Source organism: Echinops telfairi, unplaced genomic scaffold (genome assembly GCF_000313985.2).
Source record: "Echinops telfairi isolate 266 unplaced genomic scaffold, ASM31398v2 ScPeMD7_7467;HRSCAF=8505_1, whole genome shotgun sequence".
NCBI classification, from domain to species: domain Eukaryota; kingdom Metazoa; phylum Chordata; class Mammalia; order Afrosoricida; family Tenrecidae; genus Echinops; species Echinops telfairi.
In genome coordinates this window covers 27721907-27727468 of record NW_022111368.1, presented here as the reverse complement: position 1 = coordinate 27727468, position 5562 = coordinate 27721907, and the positions used below count along the sequence as shown (strand labels likewise).

Here is a 5562-nt window from a genome sequence, read left to right as displayed (position 1 = left end):
CTGGGGGGCTGTCGAACGGAGTCCGGGGGCGGGACGCTAGAGCCCGCCCCGGAGGGGGCTGCGACCGGCCGCGACTCGCGGGGCCATCCGTCCTGCGTGCGGCCCCGGGGCTGGACCCCCCCACCGCCCCATTGGGTGCCCAGCAACCGCGCACCTCACAGTCCCGGTCTGCGTCACAGCACCGGGAGGTGGGACGGAGGGGGCACCCCGGGCATTGCCGCGGGGACTCGGACTCACCGGCTCTAACCGAAGTGACCCCCAAAGACCTTCCGGGGACCGGGCTGCCGGGGTCAGGGATAGGAGCTGGAGAGCTCTCCAATCTTCGCGGGGCGAGCGAGTATCCGAGGGAGGAGGGCCGGGGCCAGCCAGGTCCCGCTTCTGGGCAGACCGAGAGCGAACTGTCTTTTGGTCCAAAAGTCTTCCTGGTTTCTTTGCCCTAACCCCCTACTGGCCCCTCCCCTCCAAGGGAACCGGGCTGCACCACCCAGGAAGCCCCTAGTCTTCGGAGACGGTCTGCCCCTTGATTCTCACGCCCCAGGCAAACCACTCCACGCCCCTTGTCCAGCTCGGGTGGAGGCAACCCTTGACTCCAGCCGGCCAAAGCCTACCCGCAGGAGGTGATTCCTTCTGGTGCCGCTGGGAGGGCGACTAACAAGTGGCATGAGCCCTGGTGTGCAGATGAAAGGGGCCGAGGGAGCCACGCTGGAGGAGAACCAGCGCCTACAGGACCGCCAGCCCCCGCCCACGGCGCTCCTCTAAGTAGTGTGCAGCTCCGTGCTGCCCGGGCCTCCTGGGCGGTGCTGGCGTGGCCTCCCTGCCAACTGGCCCTCCGAGCTGGACAGGTGGACAGAGAAGCCCCAGCCACCCCTTGAGCACCTGGAGGCACGGCTTGGGCAGGGGCCTGAAGCCCAAAAGGCTTGGTGGTGGTTTTAAGGATGCAGCCCTTTGGGGTGGGGTGGGGGTGGGTGCAATATAGGCTTGATCAGCAGATCTGTATTATAAATCAGCCCCGACAGCAGCTTTTGTTCTGGCTTAAAACTTGGCATCGGAAAATCAGACCAGAAGTGTAGTGAAGATAATTGGGAAAAGCAGCCCAGTGTGGTTTCAGCAACAATCAAGCCTTTGCTGGGTCTTAAAAAGGACCCTTTTCCTGAGCTGGCCAAAGCCACATTTCCCAGCCCCTTTCCACCAGGAAAAAAAGTGGCTTTGGAGATGCTGGAGATAGAGGGAAAGGCAGTCAACAATGATCCTGGGGTGGGCGGGCAGAAGGCTCTACTGGGTGAAGTGAGGGGTCTGGGTTAGACTGTGTCTATTTACATGGAGAAATAGACCCATAGGGAAACACCTTCATTTTTGTTCGGTGCCTTAGGTAGTATAACCTGCCTCCAAAGACATTCCCTTATTTCGCCCTCATTTAATAATCAGCACTTGTTTCTCCTGCTTTATAGATAAAAACAGTCTCTGGACAGCTTAAGTATCTTGCCCAAAGTCACATAGAAAATTTAACAAGGTGAGAGAATCTTAAGTCAGGTCTTTGGATCCCTAATTGCTGGCCTTGCCTCTTAAGTCACGGTGTAAACTGACCGACCGCTTTTCTGGCCCTGTGTTGTTTAAGCTCCCAAACCATCCATTTCCTGTTGTTGTTTTCCCACCCCACCCCCCTCACCTTGAAGCCATCTTCCTCTCCACCCCCACCCCCTCAGCCTCCAAGGTGTGAGGGTGCCCATGAGCTCCCTGGCAGCATCTCTGAAGTGGCCCCAGTGGAAAGTTTCAAAGGGGGATTTGGTTACATTGACTGGGGCCAGCCGTTCAGGGTTCAGGTCCCCACCGCTGGGGATGAAGGTTGAAGAGAAAAGCCTTCAGCGCAGGGACCTGCACCTCCACGCTCCGCTTCCTTCACTTCCTGCTGTGGGCCGTTTGCTTCCAAGCTCCCAAAGCCAGACACTCCCTGCCATCGAGTTGACTCACAGCGACCCTACAGGGCCGGAGCGGCACTGCTGCCCCCAGGGTCTGTCCATCTTGACGGAAACGGAAAGATGAAGAAAACGTCATCTTTCTCCTGCAGACCAGCGAATGACTTCGAACTGCTGAGCCTGTGTGGTTAGCAAACCCAGCGTGTGAGCCACTACGCGCCTGCCGGGGGCTCGGACAGGTTCATTCCCGGCCCCAGCCCTTTGCTTGGGTGGATCATCAGAAGATAACATTTCCTAACCGACAACTTGCTCATGATGCATACTTTGTGTGTGCGTGCGTCTGTGTGTGTGATAAAAGCACAATAGGTACACGATGAGGATTCCTGGGTCTTCGGTTAAGAAGGGAAAAGGTGTGGCTGACCTTCTAGGGCTTGTCAGACATACTTTGTGGAAAATGTCCATCCTTGAGGCTCTCAGATGTCACACGTGTTCCCGTTTACCCTGTTTGCCCAGCTGCGTGCTTTGCAGCCAGGTCAAGGAAGGGCAGCGTGGGTCTGTTAAATGCCTTCAGGGGGTTTACCAGCACCGCAGGGCAACCCCAAAAGATGGGCCTAGAAGTCTGAGTTGAAAAGTCCACCCGGTTCCCCTTCTCTCCCCACACTGGGTCCTGTGCCATGGTGCTCCTCATTTGAGCCCCTCACTTCCACCCCCCAAATCTCCCACCTCTCCCGAGGAGGCAGGAGGAGGGTCCAGAGTGCCCCTGCAGCTGACCTGACTTCCCAGGAGCTGCTGCCATGGCAGGTGAGAGAGGGAGAAGGCTGAGGCCTGCCACGCAGCAGGTTTCGATCCATCTTTCTGAAGGGCTGGGAACTGAGGTGAGCAGGGACTTAGGAAAAGAACTTCCTTGGGTTCCTCCAAAGAGAGTTATCAAAGCCATCCACCTGGGAAGCCTTTCCCTTCTCGGCCCCTCCCAGCCACCACCACCAAAAGGAAGCCGGAAAACATCTGTCAGCACAGCCCAGGATGTTGCTTTTCCAATGGCTGCTCTCAGGATATCCCCTGGCCTTTGACGGGGGCTTAGGGAGCTGGAAAGGTCAGAGCCTGCAGGGGCAAAGTGGTGACCCAGCCAGCACCCTGGTAGAGTCTCTGTCCCCAGGTTTCAAACGAGGCCCGGGCTAGTTGAGAAGAGCTGGGCGGCCATCACCGGTCCCAGGCACTACAGCCTGCCCTTGGGTGACCTTGCAGTGCACACCTCTGCTCAGGTTACACCAGGTCCCTGGAGGGATGGAGTCATTTCCCACACCTCCTCTCTCCCTGGTATTGATTTCTGTCTTGTGGACGAGTATGTTTGGGGGGTGGGGGAGGGGGCCCGGCAGGGAGAAGGCTTCCAGATGACCATGCTGGTGGCCAGCCAGTGGCTTCCTCAGTGCTGGGTAGGGGCATCTTTGAGAACTGGGAAATCCCAGGTTCAGCCCCTCAGACCTCCCTACCCCTTTCTACCCTTGGCAGTGAGAACAAAGAAGGGAAATTTCAAAGGTGATTTCCAGGTTTCCAGAGCAAACTGAATAGCTGAGGATTAACTGTCAGGATGTTTGGTGTCAGAAGCAGAGGTGGCCCTGGGGGAGGAGGCGGTGGCCGAAGGCTGCCTTGCCACTGTCTCTACTCCTTTACCTGGGCATCAGAGGCAGACCTGATGCCACCGAGGCCCGGGGTTGCCTCTGCCAGGGGGGCATGTGATGTGGCCAGGAACAGAAACCCAAACTCTCGGTGGAGTTGCCTGGGCATCCAAGCCGCCCTGGCCAAGAGCTTCTTCCACCTAGCACTTGGCAAGGGCTCTGGGCAGAGCGTCGTTTGGTATGGTACCCAACCCTGTGCTTGCCCTGTGCCTGTGAGCTCTGAATAATAGATGCCCCCAGGCTCCGAGCATTCTGAGGACCCAGCAGTGGTGTGGGGCAGCGGTGTCTAAAACAGGCCGGGGTCGTGATGAACCCAGGTCTGCCAATTGAGTCACTTGGCTTTGAAGGTCCTTGGTTTGGAGAGAATCCCTGAGTTAACGCACCTTAAGCTAACCCTCCTGGCATGAGAGATGTCAAAGAAGGAGGCAGAATAGGGGGAAAGCTGTGTGCACCAGTGTGATTGGGGGATACCCTGGGTTGAGTTGGGGAGCAGGCACTGCCTGATTTGGCACAGAGAAGCCTCTGCCTCTTAAACGATTGTGAATCAGGTGAAGGTTTATAAGGAAGACGATCAGTTTTACTTTCATACATATTCTGTTTCATCTCACTCATTGCAAACCCTCTGATACAACTCCGGGGGCAGCCTCCCTAATGCTATGCTCTCCCCCATACTCACTGCTATGGGGTCAATGCTAGCTCGTAGCGACGTTACAGCACAGAGCAGAACCACTCCACAGACTTCCGAGACTGTCGCTCTTTGCGGGAGTAGAAAGCCCAACTTTCCCCCGTGTCTCCCTCATGGACCTGTCAAATCGTTTAGCTGGAGATTGAGCTGCAGGGTGAGTTCAGTTTCAGGCCTGTGGTGTGACAAAGAGGCAGAGGCTCATGAGTTCCACCAGTCTCTGTCCAACTAGTCAGCCTGGTCTCTCTGCCACTTCTTAACCTACTTCTCCTGCCTTCTGCGAGACTGCCCCAATGCAGAAAAAGTCAAGTCCGAGGCCAGGACTGGATTTCTGGGGTTGGAGTGCACACGGAGAGAAAGCAGACACTCTGGGATCTTCTGGGGTACCGAAGGCTCGTTGACTGCTCAAGGGGCACAACCCCCCTCCCCCAGCCCTCATTCCCCACAAGACATCAGGACCCACAAGACATTAGGGGCAAGGCTGATGGAAAGCCAGAGCAGTATCTGGGATTGTCTTTTGGGAACCCCCACCCCCACCCCCAAACCTTCCCAACTTCTAAATCTAGGGAGTTGGTTTTAGAGCCCAACAAGAAATTGAATTAAGTGTCATTACAGCCCTGATCTCCCATCTCATGGCGTGCAGCCTCTCCCGTGGGGGCCGTGGTGAGTGGTCTGAGGCTGGGTCCACACACAGGTTCCTCATCCCTGCTTCTGGTGTTTCTGAGCTTCCTCCAAGGGAAGAGATCACCATAACTGTTCCTTTCCCGCCCACCCCTGCACGCCTGTCACCTGACACCCCACCACCCACCCCCGTTCCCCAGCTGCATGGCAGCCCTCTGCTGCCAGGTGGACCAGGCAGGCTGGTGCCAGGTGGCAGGCCTGTCCGAGGCGAGAAGCAAGGCCCAGCACCAGCAGAGAGGGCAGGTGCCGAAGGCTGGGCATGAACCCTCAGGCCGGGGATTGAAGACAGGCTTCTAAACCACTGGTGCTGAAATAAGACTTTAATATGCACAAAGAAACCTCACATTAGTGGGAGAGCGAGAAGGGGGTGGGGGTGGGGGTGGGGAGGACCAAGGCCCTGGAGGCAGGGAAACCAGAGCTGTGGAGACAAAGACCTTGGGGAAGAAGACTGGGTGGGAGGGAAGGCGAGGGGAGGGGAGGGAAGAAGTGGACCAGGCAGTGAGAGGCCGGAGTCCTCGGTGGATGGGGGTCAGGAGCAGCGGCAGGCTGGTCAGCATTGTGCTCAGGGCCCTGTTCATTCTCTGCCTGAGCCGGGGGTCCTGGGCTGCCC

General features: G+C 57.4%; 1 protein-coding gene across 1 annotated transcript in view; it reads right to left on the bottom strand.

The window, feature by feature from the left end:
• The window catches only part of SEMA4C (semaphorin 4C), a 10134-nt gene extending 9479 nt beyond the window's left edge, over nucleotides 1–655 (bottom strand). The window contains exons 1-2 of the mRNA XM_045283886.1: nucleotides 609–655; nucleotides 238–378 (exon numbers count right to left, since the gene is read on the bottom strand). The gene's annotated coding sequence lies outside the window, so the exon portion shown is untranslated. The remainder of the gene's footprint in view (nucleotides 1–237; nucleotides 379–608) is intronic.
• Between the last annotated feature and the right edge of the window lie 4907 nt (nucleotides 656–5562).